The sequence below is a fragment of the Oncorhynchus keta genome, chromosome 3, assembly GCF_023373465.1.
Source record: "Oncorhynchus keta strain PuntledgeMale-10-30-2019 chromosome 3, Oket_V2, whole genome shotgun sequence".
Lineage (NCBI taxonomy): Eukaryota > Metazoa > Chordata > Actinopteri > Salmoniformes > Salmonidae > Oncorhynchus > Oncorhynchus keta.
Window position 1 is genome coordinate 25,214,875 of NC_068423.1, and position 23,215 is coordinate 25,238,089.

General features: G+C 42.6%; 1 protein-coding gene across 1 annotated transcript in view; it reads right to left on the minus strand.

Annotated features, from left to right (window-relative positions):
• LOC118376061 (serine/threonine-protein kinase SBK1-like) overlaps positions 1 to 23,215 on the minus strand; it is a 32,170-nt gene that overhangs the window by 7,619 nt on the left and 1,336 nt on the right. The window lies entirely within an intron of this gene.

A 23,215-nucleotide genomic window follows, 5' to 3' on the forward strand; every position in this document is an offset into this window, starting at 1 on the left:
TGTCCCTCCCTGTTCCTATAATAATCTAATACAATCACAGTGTCCCTCCCTGTTCCTATAATAATCTAATACAATCACAGTGTCCCTCCCTGTTCCTATAATAATCTAATACAATCTCAGTGTCCCTCCCTGTTCCTATAATAATCTAATACAATCACAGTGTCCCTCCGTTCCTATAATAATCTAATACAATCACAGTGTCCCTCCCTGTTCCTATAATAATCTAATACAATCACAGTGTCCCTCCCTGTTCCTATAATAATCTAATACAATCACAGTGTCCCTCCCTGTTCCTATAATAATCTAATACAATCACAGTGTCCCTCCCTGTTCCTATAATAATCTAATACAATCACAGTGTCCCTCCCTGTTCCTATAATAATCTAATACAATCACAGTGTCCCTCCGTTCCTATAATAATCTAATACTATCTCAGTGTCCCTCCCTGTTCCTATAATAATCTAATACAATCACAGTGTCCCTCCCTGTTCCTATAATAATCTAATACAATCACAGTGTCCCTCCGCTCCTATAATAATATAATACTATCTCAGTGTCCCTCCGTTCCTATAATAATCTAATACAATCACAGTGTCCCTCCCTGTTCCTATAATAATCTAATACAATCACAGTGTCCCTCCCTGTTCCTATAATAATCTAATACAATCACAGTGTCCCTCCGTTCCTATAATAATCTAATACAATCACAGTGTCCCTCCCTGTTCCTATAATAATCTAATACAATCACAGTGTCCCTCCCTGTTCCTATAATAATCTAATACAATCACAGTGTCCCTCCGTTCCTATAATAATCTAATACAATCACAGTGTCCCTCCCTGTTCTTATAGTATCATATTATTATCTCAGTGTCCCTCCGTTCCTATAATAATCTAATACTATCTCAGTGTCCCTCCCTGTTCCTATTATAATCTAATACTATCTCAGTGTCCCTCCCTGTTCCTATTATAATATAATACTATCACAGTGTCCCTCCCTGTTCCTATAATAATATAATACTATACACAGTGTCCTCTCTGTTCTTATAGTATCATATTATTATCTCAGTGTCCCTCCCTGTTCCTATAATAATATAATACTATACACAGTGTCCCTCCCTGTTCCTATAATACTATCTCAGTGTCCCTCCCTGTTCCTATAATACTATCTCAGGGTCCCTCCCTGTTCCTATAATACTATCTCAGTGTCCCTCCCTGTTCCCATAATACTATAATACTATCTCAGTGTCCCTCCCTGTTCCTATAATACTAGCTCAGTGTCCCTCCCTGTTCCTATAATACTATCTCAGTGTCCCTCCGTTCCTATAATAATCTAATACTATCTCAGTGTCCCTCCCTGTTCCTATAATAATATAATACTATATCAGTGTCCTCCCTGTTCCTATTATAATATAATACTATCTCAGTGTCCCTCCCTGTTCCTATAATACTATAATACTATCTCAGTGTCCCTCCCTGTTCCCATAATACTATAATACTATCTCAGGGTCCTCCCTGTTCCTATAATACTATCTCAGTGTCCCTCCCTGTTCCCATAATACTATAATACTATCTCGGGGTCCCTCCCTGTTCCTATAATACTATCTCAGTGTCCCTCCCTGTTCCTATAATACTATCTCAGTGTCCCTCCCTGTTCCCATAATACTATAATACTATCTCAGTGTCCCTCCCTGTTCCTATAATACTATCTCAGTGTCCCTCCCTGTTCCTATAATACTATAATACTATCTCAGTGTCCCTCCCTGTTCCTATAATACTATAATACTATCTCAGTGTCCCTCCCTGTTCCTATAATACTATAATACTATCTCAGTGTCCCTCCCTGTTCCTATAATACTATCTCAGTGTCCCTCCCTGTTCCTATAATACTATAATACTATCTCAGTGTCCCTCCCTGTTCCTATAATACTATAATACTATCTCAGTGTCCCTCCCTGTTCCTATAATACTATCTCAGTGTCCCTCCCTGTTCCTATAATACTATAATACTATCTCAGTGTCCCTCCCTGTTCCTATAATACTATCTCAGTGTCCCTCCCTGTTCCTATAATAATATAATACTATACACAGTGTCCCTCCCTGTTCCTATAATAATATAATACTATACACAGTGTCCCTCCCTGTTCCTATAATAATATAATACTATCTCAGTGTCCCTCCCTGTTCCTATAATACTATCTCAGTGTCCCTCCCTGTTCCTATAATACTATCTCAGTGTCCCTCCCTGTTCCTATAATACTATCTCAGTGTCCCTCCCTGTTCCTATAATACTATCTCAGTGTCCCTCCCTGTTCCTATAATACTATCTCAGTGTCCCTCCCTGTTCCTATAATACTATCTCAGTGTCCCTCCCTGTTCCTATAATACTACAATACTATCTCAGTGTCCCTCCCTGTTCCTATAATACTATCTCAGTGTCCTTCCCTGTTCCTATAATACTATCTCAGTGTCCCTCCCTGTTCCTATAATACTATCTCAGTGTCCCTCCCTGTTCCTATAATACTATAATACTATCTCAGTGTCCCTCCCTGTTCCTATAATACTATAATACTATCTCAGTGTCCCTCCCTGTTCCTATAATACTATAATACTATCTCAGTGTCCCTCCCTGTTCCTATAATACTATCTCAGTGTCCCTCCCTGTTCCTATAATACTATAATACTATCTCAGTGTCCCTCCCTGTTCCTATAATACTATCTCAGTGTCCCTCCCTGTTCCTATAATACTATCTCAGTGTCCCTCCCTGTTCCTATAATACTATAATACTATCTCAGTGTCCCTCCCTGTTCCTATAATACTATCTCAGTGTCCATCCCTGTTCCTATAATAATATAATACTATACACAGTGTCCCTCCCTGTTCCTATAATACTATAATACTATCTCAGTGTCCCTCCCTGTTCCTATAATAATATAATACTATCTCAGTGTCCCTCCCTGTTCCTATAATACTATCTCAGTGTCCCTCCCTGTTCCTATAATACTATAATACTATCTCAGTGTCCTTCCCTGTTCCTATAATACTATAATACTATCTCAGTGTCCCTCCCTGTTCCTATAATACTATAATACTATCTCAGTGTCCCTCCCTGTTCCTATAATACTATAATATATCTAGTGTCCCTCCCTGTTCTATAATACTATCTCTGTGTCCCTCCCTGTTCCTATAATAATATAATACTATACACAGTGTCCCTCCCTGTTCCTATAATAATATAATACTATACACAGTGTCCCTCCCTGTTCCTATAATAATATAATACTATCTCAGTGTCCCTCCCTGTTCCTATAATACTATCTCAGTGTCCCTCCCTGTTCCTATAATACTATCTCAGTGTCCCCCTGTTCCTATAATATTATCTCAGTGTCCCTCCCTGTTCCTATAATACTATCTCAGTGTCCCTCCCTGTTCCTATAATACTATCTCAGTGTCCCTCCCTGTTCCTATAATACTACAATACTATCTCAGTGTCCCTCCCTGTTCCTATAATACTATCTCAGTGTCCCTCCCTGTTCCTATAATACTATAATATTATCTCAGTGTCCTTCCCTGTTCCTATAATACTATCTCAGTGTCCCTCCCTGTTCCTATAATACTATCTCAGTGTCCCTCCCTGTTCCTATAATACTATAATACTATCTCAGTGTCCTTCCCTGTTCCCTATAATACTATCTCAGTGTCCCTCCCTGTTCCTATAATACTATCTCAGTGTCCCTCCCTGTTCCTATAATACTATCTCTTCCCCATCAATACATTACATCACCAAAATAAAAACTAAATCTGAATATTATTCAAGTAAAGACAGAGCAATATCCATCTACCACCTTGCTATTCAATAAAGACCCTGTACGCAAGGTAAGCGAAAGTGTGTGTGTGTGTGTGTCACCAGCAGGTGATGAAACATGAGACTGTTTAAGAGATGAATGACTCTCTGTCCCCTCTCTATTTCTCTCTCTCTCTCGCTCTCTTTCATCTCTTTCTCTCTCTCTCTCTCTCTCTCTCTCTCTCTCTCTCTCTCTCTCTCTCCCTCTCCCACGCTCTCTTTCTCTCGCTCTCTTTCATCTCTCTCTTTCTCTCTCTCACGCTCTCTTTCATCTCTCTCTCACTCTCTACCTCTCTCTCTCGCGCTCTCTTTCATCTCTTTCTCTCTCTCGCTCTCTTTCATCTCTCTCTCTCTCTCTCTCTCTCTCTCTCTCTCTCTCTCTCTCTCTCTCTCACACACACACACACACACACACACACACACACACACACACACACACACACACACAGATCTGAGCTGAGCTTAGCAGGAACTGTAAAGTGAGAAGGCCATTAGTAACTGTCAGAGATCAGAAGAGCTTACTAAGCACCACGGGAGCCAGCGCTGCACAACCATGTATGTGCATGTCTCTCTGTGTCTATGTGTGTGTGTGTGTGTGTGTGTGTGTGTGTGTGTGTGTGTGTGTGTGTGTGTGTGTGTGTGTGTGTGTGTGTGTGTGTGTGTGTGTGTGTGTGTGTGTGTGTGTGTGTGTGTGTGTGTGTGTGTGTGTGTGTGTGTGCGGGCGTGCGTGCGTGTGTATCTGGGGGTGGGGGGGATAGGTAGATGGGATTCTCATCATCTAAAATATCACAATAGTGTCATCTCTCTGGCACAAGGTCAATCAGTACGTCAGTCTCCAATCAGAATCACTATGTCTCGTACTCTTGCTCTCCTCTGTCTGTGTCTCTCTCTCTCTCTCTCTCTCTCTCTCTCTCTCTCTCTCTCTCTCTCTCTCTCTCTCTCTCTCTCTCTCCTTTGTCTTACACACACAGACACACACACCATCTCTTTAACTCTGGAGGAGGACTTATCCAACAGTACTCTCTTAGCACTGTGTTGGCAGCTGACAATTATTTACAGGTACATGTGTGGGTATCCGTGTGTGTGTGTGTGTGTGTGTGTGTGTGTGTGTGTGTGTGTGTGTGTGTGTGTGTGTGTGTGTGTGTGTGTGTGTGTGTGTGTGTGTGTGTGTGTGTGTGTGTGTGTGTGTGTGTGTGTGTGTCTCTGCCCTGTTGTACTTGTATGGAAGCCTCATAGCTGAATGAGTCATCAGGCCTAGCCCAACTGATCAAAGGGGGCTTATGATGACACACACACACACACAGAAACACACACACACATAGAGAGATCCGTGATGAGTCACAATATAGGTCAGACAGACACCATGTTGACGAGAACACAGCTTGCCTTTACTTCAGCATTCAACACGAGCAGGATCTGCTGCTAGAGTAAAGTGTCCTCCTGTATCTAACTAGAGGGAGCTGTGCTTCAGTATTCAACACCAGCAGAAGGCTTGTCCAATACAAACTGTCTGTCTCTCCAGAAGGGTTGTCCAATACAGACTGTCTGTCTCTCCAGAAGGGTTGTCCAATACAAACTGTCTGTCTCTCCAGAAGGGTTGTCCAATACAAACTGTCTGTCTCTCCAGAAGGGTTGTCCAATACAGACTGTCTGTCTCTCCAGAAGGGTTGTCCAATACAAACTGTCTGTCTCTCCAGAAGGGTTGTCCAATACAGACTGTCTGTCTCTCCAGAAGGGTTGTCCAATACAGACTGTCTGTCTCTCCAGAAGGGTTGTCCAATACAAACTGTCTGTCTCTCCAGAAGGGTTGTCCAATACAAACTGTCTGTCTCTCCAGAAGGGTTGTCCAATACAGACTGTCTGTCTACAGACTGTTTGTCCAGAAGGGTTGTCCAATACAAACTGTCTGTCTCTCCAGAAGGGTTGTCCAATACAACTGTCTGTCTCTCCAGAAGGGTTGTCCAATACAAACTGTCTGTCTCTCCAGAAGGGTTGTCCAATACAGACTGTCTGTCTCTCCAGAAGGGTTGTCCAATACAGACTGTCTGTCTCTCCAGAAGGGTTGTCCAATACAGACTGTCTGTCTCTCCAGAAGGGTTGTCCAATACAAACTGTCTGTCTCTCCAGAAGGGTTGTCCAATACAGACTGTCTGTCTCTCCAGAAGGGTTGTCCAATACAGACTGTCTGTCTCTCCAGAAGGGTTGTCCACTACAGACTGTCTGTCTCTCTCCAGAAGGGTTGTCCAATACAGACTGTCTGTCTCTCTCCAGAAGGGTTGTCCAATACAGACTGTCTGTCTCTCTCCAGAAGGGTTGTCCACTACAGACTGTCTCTCCAGAAGGGTTGTCCACTACAGACTGTTTGTCTAGAAGGGTTGTCCAATACAGACTGTCTGTCTCTCCAGAAGGGTTGTCCACTACAGACTGTCTGTCTCTCTCCAGAAGGGTTGTCCAATACAGACTGTCTGTCTCTCCAGAAGGGTTGTCCACTACAGACTGTCTGTCTCTCTCCAGAAGGGTTGTCCAATACAGACTGTCTGTCTCTCTCCAGAAGGGTTGTCCAATACAGACTGCCTGTCTCTCTCCAGAAGGGTTGTCCACTACAGACTGTCTGTCTCTCTCCAGAAGGGTTGTCCACTACAGACTGCCTGTCTCTCTCCAGAAGGGTTGTCCAATACAGACTGTCTGTCTCTCTCCAGAAGGGTTGTCCAATACAGACTGTCTGTCTCTCTCCAGAAGGGTTGTCCACTACAGACTGTCTGTCTCTCTCCAGAAGGGTTGTCCACTACAGACTGTCTCTCTCCAGAAGGGTTGTCCAATACAGACTGTCTGTCTCTCCAGAAGGGTTGTCCACTACAGACTGTCTGTCTCTCTCCAGAAGGGTTGTCCAATACAGACTGTCTGTCTCTCTCCAGAAGGGTTGTCCACTACAGACTGTCTGTCTCTCCAGAAGGGTTGTCCACTACAGACTGTTTGTCTAGAAGGGTTGTCCAATACAGACTGTCTGTCTCTCCAGAAGGGTTGTCCACTACAGACTGTCTGTCTCTCCAGAAGGGTTGTCCAATACAGACTGCCTGTCTCTCCAGAAGGATTGTCCAATACAGACTGCCTGTCTCTCCAGAAGGGTTGTCCAATACAGACTGTCTGTCTCTTCAGAAGGGTTGTCCACTACAGACTGTCTGTCTCTCTCCAGAAGGGTTGTCCACTACAGACAGTCTGTCTCTCCAGAAGGGTTGTCTACTACAGACTGTCTGTCTCTCTCCAGAAGGGTTGTCCAATACAGACTGTCTGTCTCTCCAGAAGGGTTGTCCAATACAGACTGTCTGTCTCTCCAGAAGGTTTGTCCAATACAGACTGCCTGTCTCCAGAAGGTTTGTCCAACACAGACTGGCTGTCTCTCCAGAAGGGTTGTCCACTACAGACTGCCTGTCTCTCCAGAAGGTTTGTCCAATACAGACTGTCTGTCTCTCCAGAAGGGTTGTCCAATACAGACTGTCTGTCTCTCCAGAAGGGTTGTCCAATACAGACTGCCTGTCTCTCCAGAAGGGTTGTCCAATACAGACTGCCTGTCTCTCCAGAAGGGTTGTCCAATACAGATTGCCTGTCTATCCAGAAGGGTTGTCCAATACAGACTGTCTGTCTCTCTCCAGAAGGGTTGTCCACTACAGACTGTCTGTCTCTCCAGAAGGGTTGTCCACGACAGACTGTCTGTCTCTCTCCAGAAGGGTTGTCCAATACAGACTGTCTGTCTCTCTCCAGAAGGGTTGTCCACTACAAAGTGTCTGTCTCTCTCCAGAAGGGTTGTCCACTACAGACTGCCTGTCTCTCTCCAGAAGGGTTGTCCACTACAGACTGTCTGTCTCTCTCCAGAAGGGTTGTCCAATACAGAGTGTCTGTCTCTCCAGAAGGGTTGTCCACTACAGATTGTCTGTCTCTCTCCAGAAGGGTTGTCCACTACAGACTGCCTGTCTCTCTCCAGAAGGGTTGTCCAATACAGACTGCCTGTCTCTCTCCAGAAGGGTTGTCCAATACAGACTGCCTGTCTCTCTCCAGAAGGGTTGTCCACTACAAACTGCCTGTCTCTCTCCAGAAGGGTTGTCCACTACAGACTGCCTGTCTCTCTCCAGAAGGGTTGTCCACTACAGACTGCCTGTCTCTCTCCAGAAGGGTTGTCCACTACAGACTGCCTGTCTCTCTCCAGAAGGGTTGTCCACTACAGACTGCCTGTCTCTCTCCAGAAGGGTTGTCCACGACAAACTATCTGTCTCTCTCCAGTCTTTTGAAAACATATTTAATCTTCAATTCTGATGGATATAATTTATTACGGTGGAAAAATGATTACCTCTTATCAATCTAATAAAATACATATTTAATTGAGTTTCTAACAGCTGCTTACGTAACACTCTAGAGAGCTATTAGCTTAACAGAGCAGAGCAACAGAGCAGAGCAGTACTCTTGTTGAGGTTGTTATAACTTTGGACGAATAACATTGTGTTTCTGTGTGCCTGCCTCAGCTAACTGAGACATGTCAGGTTTGGCAGTGTGCCGTCCAGTTCCCAAGAGTAGGAAAGAGAGAGATTGAAGAAGGAGGTGGGTGGGTAAAGCCCCTTTGGTGCAGTGGACACACAAAATAGACTGTTGTTGTTATCATGGCATTGCAGTAGAAACCAAAACTGCCAGTAATCATTTTAATGATGCCGCAGACAGACAGATGGGCTAATGCCAGACTTCCTGCCTCATACAACACTTCCTGGGTGCTCAGCCAATAACCAGCCAAAGCTGTCAAGTGGCACCCAGAGCTGTCAAGCATCCAGACACTGAAATTGATGAAATTGCTTCTTCCGATTATTGATAAACATGCACCTGTTAAAAAACATACTGTTACAACTGTTAAGGCTCCATAGATTGATGTGGAATTGAAAAACTGTATTGACAACTTAGATGGAAAGCTACTGAGGATGGTAGCTGACTCTATAACCACTCCTATCTGTCATATCTTTGATCTGAGCCTAGAGGAAAGTCTTTGTCCTCAGGCCTGGAGGGAAGCCAAAGTCATTATGCTACTCAAGAGTGGTAACGCAGACTTTACTGGATCTAACAGCAGACCTAAAAGCTTACTGCCATCTCTTAGCAAACTGTTGGAAAAAATTGGGGTTGACCAAATACAATGCTATTACTCTGTAAACAAATGAATTACAGACTTTCAGTATGCTTATAGAGAAGGGCACTCAACATGTACTGCACTGACACAAAAGCCTGATGATTGGTTGAAAGAAATTGATAATAAGAAGATTGTGGGAGCTGTACTGTTAGATTTCAGTGTAGCCTTTGATATTATTGACCATAACTTGTTGTTGAAAAGAACGTCTGTGTTATGGCTTTTCAACCTCTGCCATGTCGTAGATTCAGCGCCATGTCGTAGATTCACAGCCATATCGTGGATTCAGAGCCATGTCGTAGATTCAGCGCCATGTCGTAGATTCACAGCCATATCGTGGATTCAGAGCCATATCGTAGATTCAGAGCCATATCGTAGATTCAGAGCCATGTCGTAGATTCAGAGCCATGTCGTAGATTCAGAGCCATGTCGTAGATTCAGAGCCATGTCGTAGATTCAGAGCCATATCGTAGATTCAGAGCCATATCGCAGATTCAGAACCATGTCGTAGATTCAGAGCCATGTCGTAGATTCAGAGCCATATCGTAGATTCAGAGCCATATCGCAGATTCAGAGCCATATCGTGGATTCAGAGCCATGTCGTAGATTCAGAGCCATGTCGTAGATTCAGAGCCATATCGTAGATTCAGAGTCTTGTCGTAGATTCAGAGCCATATCGTAGATTCAGAGCCATATCGTAGATTCAGAGTCTTGTCGTAGATTCAGAGCCATATCGTAGATTCAGAGCCATATCGTAGATTCAGAGTCTTGTCGTAGATTCAGAGCCATGTCGTAGATTCAGAGCCATATCGTAGATTCAGAGCCATATCGTGGATTCACAGCCATGTCGTAGATTCACAGCCATATCGTAGATTCAGAGCCATATCGTAGATTCAGAGCCATATCTTAGATTCAGAGCCATATCATAGATTCACAGCCATATCGTAGATTCAGAGCCATGTCGTAGATTCAGAGCCATGTCGTAGATTCAGAGCCATATCGTAGATTCAGAGCCATATCGTAGATTCAGAGCCATATCGTAGATTCAGAGCCATGTCGTAGATTCAGAGCCATGTCGTAGATTCAGAGCCATATCGTAGATTCACAGCCATATCGTAGATTCAGAGCCATATCGTAGATTCAGAGCCATATCGTAGATTCAGAGCCATATCGTAGATTCAGAGCCATATCGTAGATTCACAGCCATATCGTAGATTCAGAGCCATATCGTAGATTCACAGCCATATCGTAGATTCAGAGCCATATCGTAGATTCAGAGCCATGTCGTAGATTTACAGCCATATCGTAGATTCAGAGCCACGTCGTAGATTCAGAGCCATATCGTAGATTCAGAGCCATATCGTAGATTCAGAGTCTTGTCGTAGACTCAGAGCCATATCGTAGATTCAGAGCCATATCGTAGATTCAGAGTCTTGTCGTAGATTCAGAGCCATGTCGTAGATTCAGAGCCATATCGTAGATTCAGAGCCATATCGTGGATTCACAGCCATGTCGTAGATTCACAGCCATATCGTAGATTCAGAGCCATATCGTAGATTCACAGCCATATCGTAGATTCAGAACCATGTCGTAGATTCAGAGCCATATCGTAGATTCACAGCCATATCGTAGATTCAGAGCCATATCGTAGATTCACAGCCATATCGTAGATTCAGAGCCATATCATAGATTCACAGCCATATCGTAGATTCAGAGCCATGTCGTAGATTCAGAGCCATGTCGTAGATTCAGAGCCATATCGTAGATTCACAGCCATATCGTAGATTCACAGCCATATCGTAGATTCAGAGCCATATCGTAGATTCAGAGCCATATCGTAGATTCAGAGCCATATCGTAGATTCACAGCCATATCGTAGATTCAGAGCCATATCGTAGATTCACAGCCATATCGTAGATTCAGAGCCATATCGTAGATTCAGAGCCATGTCGTAGATTTACAGCCATATCGTAGATTCAGAGCCACGTCGTAGATTCAGAGCCATATCGTAGATTCAGAGCCATGTCGTAGATTCAGAGCCATATCGTAGATTCAGAGCCATGTCGTAGATTCAGAGCCATATCGTAGATTCAGAGCCATATCGTAGATTCAGAGCCATGTCGTAGATTTACAGCCATATCGTAGATTCAGAGCCACGTCGTAGATTCAGAGCCATATCGTAGATTCAGAGCCATGTCGTAGATTCAGAGCCATATCGTAGATTCAGAGCCACGTCGTAGATTCAGAGCCATATCGTAGATTCAGAGCCATGTCGTAGATTCAGAGCCATATCGTAGATTCAGAGCTATGTCGTAGATTCAGAGCCATATCGTAGATTCAGAGCCACGTCGTAGATTCAGAGCCATATCGTAGATTCAGAGCCATGTCGTAGATTCAGAGCCATATCGTAGATTCAGAGCCATATCGTAGATTCAGAGCCATGTCGTAGATTTACAGCCATATCGTAGATTCAGAGCCACGTCGTAGATTCAGAGCCATATCGTAGATTCAGAGCCATGTCGTAGATTCAGAGCCATATCGTAGATTCAGAGCCACGTCGTAGATTCAGAGCCATATCGTAGATTCAGAGCCATGTCGTAGATTCAGAGCCATATCGTAGATTCAGAGCCATGTCGTAGATTCAGAGCCATATCGTAGATTCAGAGCCATGTCGTAGATTCAGAGCCATGTCGTAGATTCACAGCCATATCGTAGATTCAGAGCCATTTCGTAGATTCAGAGCCATATCGTAGATTCACAGCCATATCGTAGATTCAGAGCCATTTCGTAGATTCAGAGCCATATCATAGATTCACATCCATCTAATAGAACTCAGAGGGTTTTCTTTTGTTTTTTGTAATAGTATTTTTATTGGAATTTCACAATTTTCACCCATATTAAGAGATACAACAACAGAGACAAAGCAACAAAAAACAGCACTCACTTACACATACCTACGTGTATATTTAATATATATATACGCGGCAGGGTAGCCTAGTGGTTAGAGTATTTGAAGGTTGCAAGTTCAAATCCCCGAGCTGACAAGGTACAAATCTGTCGTTCTGCCCCTGAACAAGCTGTTAACCCACTGTTCCTAGGCCATCATTGAAAATAAGAATTTGTTCTTAACTGACTTGCCTAGTTAAATAAAGATAAAATAAAAAAATATACATACATACACCATTTTCCTCTTCCCGCTCGGTGCTTATCTCATCCCCATCATTGCCTCTCAATACATACATTTTAAACAAACTTACAAACAGAAATTAAACAAAAAAGCAAGCTCAGTTTAAACCAAGAAGTTAGGTACCACACATGGAACATACAGTGTAATTCTGAAATACATAGATCCCCACCATTCTAAGAGAATCCTTGCAGCGTAATAGCTGATACCTCAGGTTCTAGGTAATTTAGATAAGGTTCCCATACTTTGTAGAACTGATCTGTTTTAGAATGCAATGTACATGTCAGATATTCCAGAGGCACCCATTCAAATAGTATCTTATGTCAATCTTTAATAGAAGGAACCTTATCACTAATCCACTGTAAAAGGATGTTTTTCCTCCCTGCGAAGGTAAGGATGTTGTAAAGGTTCTCCTCTTACCCACAGAAGTAACATGCCTACTAGGGAGACCCAACAGTAAAGAAACTGGGTCCAATTCTAGATCAACCCCTAGGATCTTTTCAATTTCTTGCAGAACACCAGAGCAGTATCTTTGTATTTTGGTACATGACCATAAACAATGTGTTAGGGTGCCTGTATCAGTTTTGCATTTAAGACACTGAGGAGAGGAGGAAGCGGGGCTAAAAGCATGTCTGCGATTTGGGGATATATGCAATCTGTGTATTATTCTTAATTGGATTGCTCTAATACGATTACATATGGATATTGTTTTTTTCATATCTCAAAAAGTCCTCCCACATCTCTTCGTCAATAGTAACAGACAATTATTTCTCCCACACTTGTTTCACCCTCTGTGTGTTGACAGCAGAAAAGGACCTTAAAGCATCACAAAACAGACTTACAGACATTTTCCTTTGTGGGAAAAAAAACATTATTTCAATGACAGACATATCAGGGTTACCAATTAAGGTGGTGCTCTTCAGAATATAATGTCTTACTTGTAGGAAGCGGGAAAAGTCCTGCTTTGGGATATTTCTCGACCATCTTCTCAAATGACAATAAAATCTTAGCAAATAAGTCATTTAGTCTGCGTATGCCCTTATTAAGCCAAAAGTTAAAGCCAGCATCCAGCAATCCTGGACCAAAATCTGGGTTGTTAAGAATTGGGGTAAGAGCAGAGGTTAGTTTGGACCTTCCCAGGAAGCGTTGAACTAACCTCCATACTTCGAGTGTGTTAAGTGTAATAGATTCAGAGCGTGTAATTATTGCAGTGATCTTCTATTGCAGTGATCTTCTATTGCAGTGATCTTCTATTGCAGTGATCTTCTACAGACTTGAAACTTCTAAAAAATAAAAGATCTTGTAAGGGGTATTTTGAAAGAGAAGTCTCAATATCTAACCAAATAGAGGAGTCATCGTTTGTGATCCAGTCATAAATATAACATAGGTGAGCACACCACTGATAGAATCTGATATTGGGCAGGTCCAAGCCGCCCATAGAACTTGGCAGCTGCAATATTGCCATCTTAAGTCTTGGCTTGCATTTACTCCATATAAAGGAACTTAGCCATCCATTTACATCCTTTATTACCTTATTGGAGAGTAATACTGGGATAATTTGGATTGGGTAAAGTAGTCTAGGTAAAATGTTCATTTTCAAGAGGGATATTCTACCCAACCATGAAATCGGGAGAGAGTTCCAGCGCTCCAGATCCTGTCTTATTGTATCAGTGGTCCTTCTGTAGCTCAGTTGGTAGAGCATGGCGCTTGTAACGCCAGGGTAGTGGGTTCGATTCCAGGGACCACCCATACGTAGAATGTATGCACACATGACTAAGTCGCTTTGGATAAAAGCGTCTGCTAAATGGCATATATTATTATTATTATTATATTATCAAACAAAGGAAGAAAATTGGCTTTGTACATTTGCTGGAATTTAGGAGTTACAAATATACCCAGATACATAACACCTGAGGGAGACCATTTAAAAGGAAAGGGGGGAGAAGTATTAGGTACAGAGTGTACAAAGGTTACCAAGTGGCATAGCCTGTGATTTAGTTAAGTTAATATTGTAGCCTGAGAATTCCCTGAATAATTCAATAATATTAATAAGAGATGTATTTGAAGTCTCGGGACTAGAGATGAATATCAGGACATCATCAGCATACAAGCTTATTTTATGGTGAATCTCACCAATGAGCAGCCACTGTATAGCAGGCGTTACCCTGATGGCCTCGGCCAGTGGTTCCATAACGAGTGCAAATAGGAGAGGGGACAAAGGACAGCCCTGTCTTGTACCTCTGTATATAGAGAAGCTATTTGACCTTAGCCCATTAGTCAGGACAGCAGCCTGAGGATCATCATATATAACTTTCCCCCATTTTATAAAGTTGTCCCCTAGACCAAATTTATTTTGAGCAAAGAATAGGTAAGACCACTCCACACGATCAAATGCTTTCTCAGCATCTAGGGAGAGCACAAGACCATACATAGCACTTTGTTGGTAGGCTTGAATTACATTAAGAAGCCGCCTGACATTGTTGCATGACTTACGGCCCTTAATGAAGCCAGTTTGGTCTCCTTTCACGATTAGTGGCAGTGAGTCCTCTAATCTTGTGGCTTGTGGAATTTTAGAAAGCAATTTTCTATCCACATCCAGAAGGGAAATTGGTCTGTATGAGGAACAAGACTCTGGACATTTTCCCTTTTTGAGAATAAGTGATATGTAGGCTTCTCTCAGCGTTTGAGGGAGCTGGTCATTTGAAAATTAGTGGTTAAACATATCACGCAATGGCTCAAGGATCAGGCCATGGAACTCTTTATAGAACTCACTACAAAACCCGTCTGGTCCTGGGACCTTACCATTTTGCAGATTCTTAATTGCGAACATTATCTCTTCCTCTGTAATAGGGGCATTAAGGAGAGACCTCTGTTCTTCGGAGATAGTAGGGAGCTCAATCTTAGAAAATAAGTTCTCCATTCATTTGGGTGCATCATTTGGCAGTTCTGAGGCATAAAGGTTTGCATAAAATGTCTTAAATGAGTCATTTATCAATTTATTTTCATATAAATGCTTGCCATCAGAATCAGTAATAGTAGCAATTGACTGAGAGTCAGCTCTCTTTTTAGCTAGGTACGCCAAGTACTTTCCTGGCTTATCGCCATGTTCATATAGCTTTTGCCTGACAAATCTCATTTTCTTTTCAGCGTCCTGTGTTCGGAGAGAGTCCAACGTTGATCTAAGGTCTGATATTTCCTTTAATAGGGCAGGAGTGGGAGTTTTAATGTAGTCCTTCTCTTTAGTTCCTAATTCACCCTCTAAAGTTTTTTGCTTTTCACTATTTTTCCGTCTCTTAGTAGCTGTGAATGACATAATCAGAACCCTGGCATACGCTTTACAGGTTTCCCAAAGGAGCGAGGGGTTGTCTATTGATTGAGAGTTAATAGCGAAAAATGCTTTAAACTCTGTAATAAAATTTGATGTGAATGTACGGTCTTTAAGAATGGTTGTATTCAACCTCCAATGTCTTGACTGATTGAATGCCCCGTTTAATTTTATGTCCAGGATCACCTCTGATCAGGATCACCGCATGATCAGATATGACTATGCTTCCCATTCTAGTGGATAAAACAGACTCCGAAGACATCCCGGGCATAAAATAGTAGTCTATTCTAGTCTGACATCCATGAGGTGCAGAGAAAAAAGTAAACTCTCTGTTGGAGGGATGAAAAGTTCTCCAGACATCCGCATACCCCAGATCATGACAAATAGTTTTAAGTGACTTAGCTTGAGGAGAGAGTGAAGCTATACCGCTGGGAAACTTATCAATAAGGGGGTTCAACAAGCAGTTAAAATCTCCTCCAACCCCTGCAGTGTCTGAGTTTAATTCTGAAAAGTCTAGAAATACCTTAGTGAGGAAATCAGAGGGGTGTGAAGGGGGGAAGTAAATATTCATTATGGAAATGTTCTGCCCTTGTAAAGTACCATTAATTATAACAAAGCGACCAAATGTATCTTTCACACAATTCAAGACCTTAAGTGGTACACCTCTACTTCTGGATGTAAAGGATGAGAAAAACACTTGACCAAACCCCTCTTGTTGCAATTTCAGATGCTCCTTATCATCCAAATGAGTTTCTTGCAACAGGGCAATATCAATATTTTATTTTTTCAAAAAAGACAGTACCTTCTTCCTTTTAATGGGGTTATGGCTCCCTCTAATGTTCCATGTACATACACGCAGTCTGTTACCTGCCATTGTGCCTTGACCAATCAATATCTAGACTGAATCCTACTGTAAAAGTGGGTGGTACCTTTTTCCATGTGTTTAACTCTCCTCTATCTTACCCAGCATAAACAAAATATATGAACCCTGAACTCGAACTATACTAAACCCAAAAATGAAACATGTAAAGATCCAAAAGTCGGTTTTCCCACTAGCTAACATGCAGAGGATTTCAACTTTCCAATGTAGACTCTTAAGTCCACATTGCCACTCAATAGCCTCATCCTTTATATATATATGGAAATGAAAATCAATTAGAAGAAGATTGAGGCTCTTCCACCTAAAACCAAGCCTGGGCACCAATATAGATTCACACATATCTCAGCCTGAGTTATAGAGGCAGTTACTTTAGCAAGAAAAATAATAAAGATATGAATATTACTGAAGCGGAGCAAGTGAGAACTCACACCACTGTTTCATGAATTAATTAAAAAGTTTTCCAATGCTGCAGAGGTGCAGCTTAAAGTTATTTACCCGACAGAGTCAATAAACGCAGCAGCCTCTTCGGTTGTGTAGAGTTTTTTAGGCGATCCCTTGACCATAATCTTCAATGTGGCCGGGTACAGCAGTGCGTAGTCCATCTTCTTCTCTTGAGTCGAGCTTTCGCTTTGCGTCTTCGTACAACCGCTGTAGAATAATCATTGAAGAATGAGACCTTTGGACCTTTACGTTGACTACCATCAGAGCCGATGTTTCTAGCCGCATCCATGACGCGCTGCATGTCGGTGAAGTTGTGGGACTTTATAGCCACTGGCCGTGGGCGCTGATTGGGACCAGGTATTGGTGCATGAGAGTGATGGGCTCTGTCCCGCTTCACATGACCAGCCTTAGTGTCCATTAGTAGGTAGCCAGGGATCCATTCCTCAAAAAACTTTACTGAACGTGTCCCTTCAGAATTTTTCGGGAGTCCCACGAAAATTCTGAAGGGACACATTCAGAATTGCATCTGCGTCCTCGATTATTGCATCTGCGTCCTCGATTATCCAAGTCGTCAATGTGCTCCGCCATTTGCGCACCTGTTTCTCAAGTGCTTTTATCTTAGTGTCCATAGATGTAGTTGAAGTTTCCACTGTAGCAATTCTTCCTTCCGCCTCATCAACACGTTTGACAACCCTCTGTAGTTCAGCTGAATGGCCTGCTATTGCTTCCAAGACCGTTCTTATCTTAACATTGATCACTTTAGTTATGTTATCAGTCATCTTTTGAATCACCACGTCCATTGTGCCTGGATCCGCAATGGTTTTAGCTTCGCTAACGTTAGCTAGCTCCTCCTGCACATCTACAGGGATGGTGGTTTTGGTCGAGTTCTTAGTAGTTCTGTTGGGCATGTTGTCGGAGATTTTTGAGAAATAGCCGTCAAGACTCATTGTAGGATAACTTATTTAGCCAATTCTGCCACTTTTTCAAGCTTGGAGATTAATGTAAAAATATAAATTTACGAATGCCACGGGAGCTCGCTGAAACACAGTGTCCTCTCTACAGTGCCATTTTGTCCCCCCAAAGGTTTTTTTTAAAATGGAAGCTTCTCTAATGTCAAACATGTAAAGTGTGGTGTACCACAGGGCAGCTCCCTAGGCCCTCTACTCTTTTCAATGTACACCAATGACCTGGCACTGGCATTAAACAAAGCATGTCTGTCTATGTATGCTGATGATTCAACCATACACACATCAGGGTGGCCAGTGGCCAGTAATAAACTGGTCCTGAACATCTCTAAAACTAAGAGCATTGTATTTGGTCCAAATCATTCCCTAAATTCTAGACCTCAGCTGAATCTGGTGATGAATCTGTTGAGGAGACTAAATGACTTGGCGTTACCTTAGATAGTAAACTATTATTGTCAAAACATATAGAGTCTGGCTAGCTAGGTCTTCATCTCTGTCTGCTGTTAGCTAGTTTCTGGCTAGATAGGTCTTAATCTGTGTCTGGTGTTAGCTAGTTACTGGCTAGCTAGGTCTTCATCTGTGTCTAGTGTTAGCTAGTTACTGTCTAGCTAGGTCTGCATCTGTGTCTGGTGTTAGATAGTTATTGTCTAGCTAGGTCTTCATCTGTGTCTGGTGTTAGCTAGTTATTGTCTAGCTAGGTCTTCATCTGTGTCTGGTGTTAGCTAGTTACTGGCTAGCTAGGTCTTCATGTGTCTGGTGTTAGTTAGTTCCTGGCTAGCTAGGTCTTCATCTGTGTCTGGTGTTAGCTAGTTACAGCCTAGCTAGGTCTTCATGTGTCTGGTGTTAGCAAGTTCTTGGCTAGCAAGGTCTTCATTTGTGTCTGGTGTTAGCTAGTTCCTGGGCGGCAGCGTAGCCTAGTGGTTAGAGCGTTGGACTAGTAACCTCAAGGTTGTGAGTTCAAACCCCTGAGCTGACAAGGTACAAATCTGTCGTTCTGCCCCTGAACAGGGCCCATTGGCCGTCATTGAAAATAAGAATGTGTTCTTAACTGACTTGCCTGGTTAAATAAAGGTAAAAAAAAAGATTTTTTTAATTACTCTCCAGCTAGGTCTTCTGGTGTAGGATAGTTACTGGCTAGCGCGGTCTTCATCTGTGTCTGGTTTTAGCTAGTTCCTGGCTAGCTAGGTCTTCATCTGTGTCTGGTGTTAGCTAGTTCCTGGCTAGCTAGGTCTTCATCTGTGTCTGGTGTTACCTAGTTCCTGGCTAGCTAGGTCTTCATCTGTGTCTGGTGTTAGCTAGTTCCTGGCTAGCTAGGTCTTCATCTGTGTCTGGTGTTAGCTAGTTCCTGGCTAGCTAGGTCTTCATGTGTCTGGTGTTAGCTAGTTCCTGGCTAGCTAGGTCTTGATCTGTGTCTGGTGTTAGCTAGTTACTGGCTAGCTAGGTCTTCATCTGTGTCTGGTGTTAGCTAGTTCCTGGCTAGCTATGTATTCATCTGTGTCTGGTGTTAGCTAGTTACTGGCTAGCTAGGTCTTCATCTGTGTCTGGTGTTTGCTAGTTCCTGGCTAGCTAGGTCTTCATCTGTGTCTGGTGTTAGCTAGTTCCTGGCTAGCTAGGTCTTCATCTGTGTCTGGTGTTAGCTAGTTCCTGGCTAGCTAGGTCTTCAGCCAGCGTGGAGCAAAAGGGTGGAAAGGGTCGTTCAAAACTCTGACGCAGTTGTCAAATCATTACATCCATCAGTGCTGCTGTGAACCGCATCACAAGAGACATGCCAAAGGAAAGATATACGGTACAAGAACACATTATATCATTGATGCAATTTCAATGTTGTTTGAGTTGCTTTGTTTATCACCAAATGTGCTTGAGATGATTTTACAACAACACTGCTCACTGCATCTGAGTTTCTTAACATAGGCGTTTCAAAGAGCTGTCAGTCAAGGTGAGCTCATGAATATTAGCTCCCCGCCCACTCAGCCTGTCTTTTCAAACTTCCTGGTAGTTAGCCATGAGAGAAAAAAGTACTTTTCAGAATGACTGTTTAGGACCTTTAGTACAATACAATATGTATTTCATAGTCCTTATTTTGAGGGCTTACACTAAAATATACTAAGTTGCTTAGCTGACCCAACTGCTGGGTTGCAGGCATTGGGTCACTTAGTTGGGTTGTTTTTTAAAAATAGCAAGGTTGGTTCGTTGATGCTGGGTTATTGAGATATGAACCAGTAGAGGCTTGGCTGAGTAGGGGTGTGGCTTTCAGTCCTTTATGGCAACCCGTGAGGGTAAATGTCATTCCGGTTCATCTGTTCTTTTGAATTATTGTCACATATTATGGTCAAACACTCACACTTTTGTAGCTTTAATGAAGCTTAAGACATGTTTTAGTTCCATAAAAATGTGTGAAGATTCCAATGTGATACCACAAATGGGCTAGTAACCACTTTGTTGCAATATGTTAAAATTATCATATTAAAATATGTAATTTGCATTAATATTCAAGGACAATATAACATTGCAGTGTACAAACTTAACATGATCAACAGGATTTACATTCTCACGGGTGGCCAAAAATAACAATATAAAAACCAAGCCACTAACAAACCACACCTCCTGAAAATAACCTATGGATAGCGTTAAAAAACAACGCGCTGCTTGGTCAACCCAGTATGAAAGTGAATACAATCCCAATTGATTTTCAAATGAACCCATTTCCGGGTAATCCAAACAATTCAACATATTGGGTAATTTATGCAACCTCTCACATTATGCATATTTACAATGTAATTCCGATTGAAATCCAGCCAAACAAACAGTAAAGGTTAGTTTAGAAAATGTTACAACCTGCAATCAGAATGACTGCCAAGGTTAAAAAGACTGAAAAATGAGACTATCTAGACCATCTAAACTGGAACAACCATTTCAGTAATGGTTAGTTTAGAAAATGTATGTCATTTATATTTGAGAAGCACAAGATCAATTCATCAATGTACATGCAAAAACATAGATAATGAAACAAACAATTCTTAAACTCTATCTGTAATAGAGCATGCTGGGAAATATGCGAGTGACACAAAACAAGCAAGTATAGTGTACAGAGTCATTGTACCTATATAAACCGCTGTGAAATATCTGTTCCATAAACAAACATATTGTGTTTGCAGCTGTTTGAAGCTGGTGTACGAAAAGTAAAAGTACAACTTATGAACGGGAAGCATAGAAATAGAGCACATAGAACAGATCTTACCGCTTCTTAGACTTGCTTTCTTTGAGAATGACAGATCTAAAACACATATTTTCTATGTGAATTTGGTCGGGTTGAACAAAAAAAAGGTACATATTGCAGCTGTAGCACTCTGTGTTAAATTGAACATTGGATCATTTTCTGTCCACCATCTCTGGAGGATATCATATTCATTGGACTGTCTCTGGAGCTATGTCCTTCAAAAATATCAAGAGAGATTTCAATTTCAATGTCATGATGACTTCAATCAACTCCCTCCCAGCGGTCAGCCAGTCAGTGGGTGAGTGACATGTTCGATTTACACTGTTTCACTTTCTCCTGACACAGTACAGCTGCAGCCTATCCCTTTCACCCCGGCGGTTGGACCAATCAGTGTAGCTCTGTGTCCGCTAGAGGCCAGCTACAGAACATATTGGTCCGTGTAAAGGACACCCATATTATATCAGGCATTATCATTTCTATGGGTGCAGCATTTGCATCACATTGAGCTCTGCACAGTACAGCTGCAGCCTATCCCTTTCACCCCGGCGGTTGGACCAATCAGTGTAGCTCTGTGTCCGCTAGAGGCCAGCTACAGAACATATTGGTCCGTGTAAAGGACACCCATATTATATCAGGCATTATCATTTCTATGGGTGCAGCATTTGCATCACATTGAGCTCTGCACAGTGCAGCTGTAGCCCAGGCCTACGACTCGGTCCTCGACGCTGCCCTTACCCTCTGGCCCTCACACGGAGGTTGGATCTGATTGGTTTGTTTATGACAGCTTGATGGACCGACCCTGAGCGCCTTGGCAGCCCGCGGCAACTGCCTCAACCTGGCCAGACGCGGCAATGCTGGTGTCCCTATTAGTTATAGAGCCGATAGGGGTAAATAGAAAGAGAGCGAGAGAGAGAGAGCTTACGAGTGGAAGGTGGAAATAAAGAGAGAGAGCTGATGAGGCAGAGGGGAAAATAGAGAGAGAGAGCGAGAGAGATGATGTGTGAGAGAGAGAGAGAGAGAGAGAGAGAGAGAGAGAGAGAGAGAGAGAGAGAGAGAGAGAGCTGATGAGGCAGAGGGGGAAATAGAGAAAGAGCTGATGAGGCAGAGAGAGAGAGAGAGATATGATGAGGCAGTGGGGCAAATAGAGAGAGAGAGAGAGCTGATGAGACAGAGAGGGAAATAGAGAGAGAGAGAGCTGACGAGGCAAAGGGGGAAATAGAGAGAGAGCTGATGAGGCAGAGGGGGAAATAGAGAGAGAGAGAGCTGATGAGGCAGAGAGAGAGTGAGAGAGAGAGAGAGCTTACGATTCAGAGGGGGAAATAGAGACTGGAAAACAGTCCATAAGAGGCCTCTTCAACCTCAGGAGGCTGAAGAAATTTGGCTTGTCACCGAAAACACTCACAAACTTCTACAGATGCACAATCGAGAGCATCCTGTTGGGCTTTATCACTGCCTGGTATGGCAACTGCTCCGCCCACAACCGTAAGCCTCTCCAGAGGGTAGTGAGGTCTGCACAACGCATCACCGGGGGCAAACTACCTGCCCTCCAAGACACGTACACCACCCGATGTCACAGGAAGGTCAAAAAGATCATGAAGGACAACAACCACCCGAGCCACTGCCTGTACACCCCGCTATCATCCAGAAGGCGAGGTCAGTACAGGTGCATCAAAGCTGGGACAGAGAGACTAAAAAACAGTTTCTATCTCAAGGCCATCAGACTGTTAAACAGCCGCCACTAACATAGAGTGGCTGCTGCCAACATGCAGATTCAAATCTCTGGCCACTTTAATACATTTCATAGATGGATTTAATAAAGGTATCACTAGTCGCTTTAAATAACACTACTTTTATAATGTTTACATATCCTACATTACTCATCTCATATGTATATACTGTATTCTATTCCATCTACTGCATCTTGCCTATGCCGCACGGCCATCGCTCATCCATATATTTATATGTATATATTCTTATTCATCCCTTTACATTATGTGTATAAGGTAGTTGTTGTGAATTTGTTAGATCACTTGTGAGATATTACTGCACTGTCAGAACTAGAAGCACAAGCATTTCGCTACACTCACATTAACATCTGCTAACCATGTGTATGTGACCAATACAATTTGATTTGATAGTGACTTTTAGTCAATGATTTATTTTACACTAGATGACTAATAGGGGCTCTGTGTTGAAGCCACCG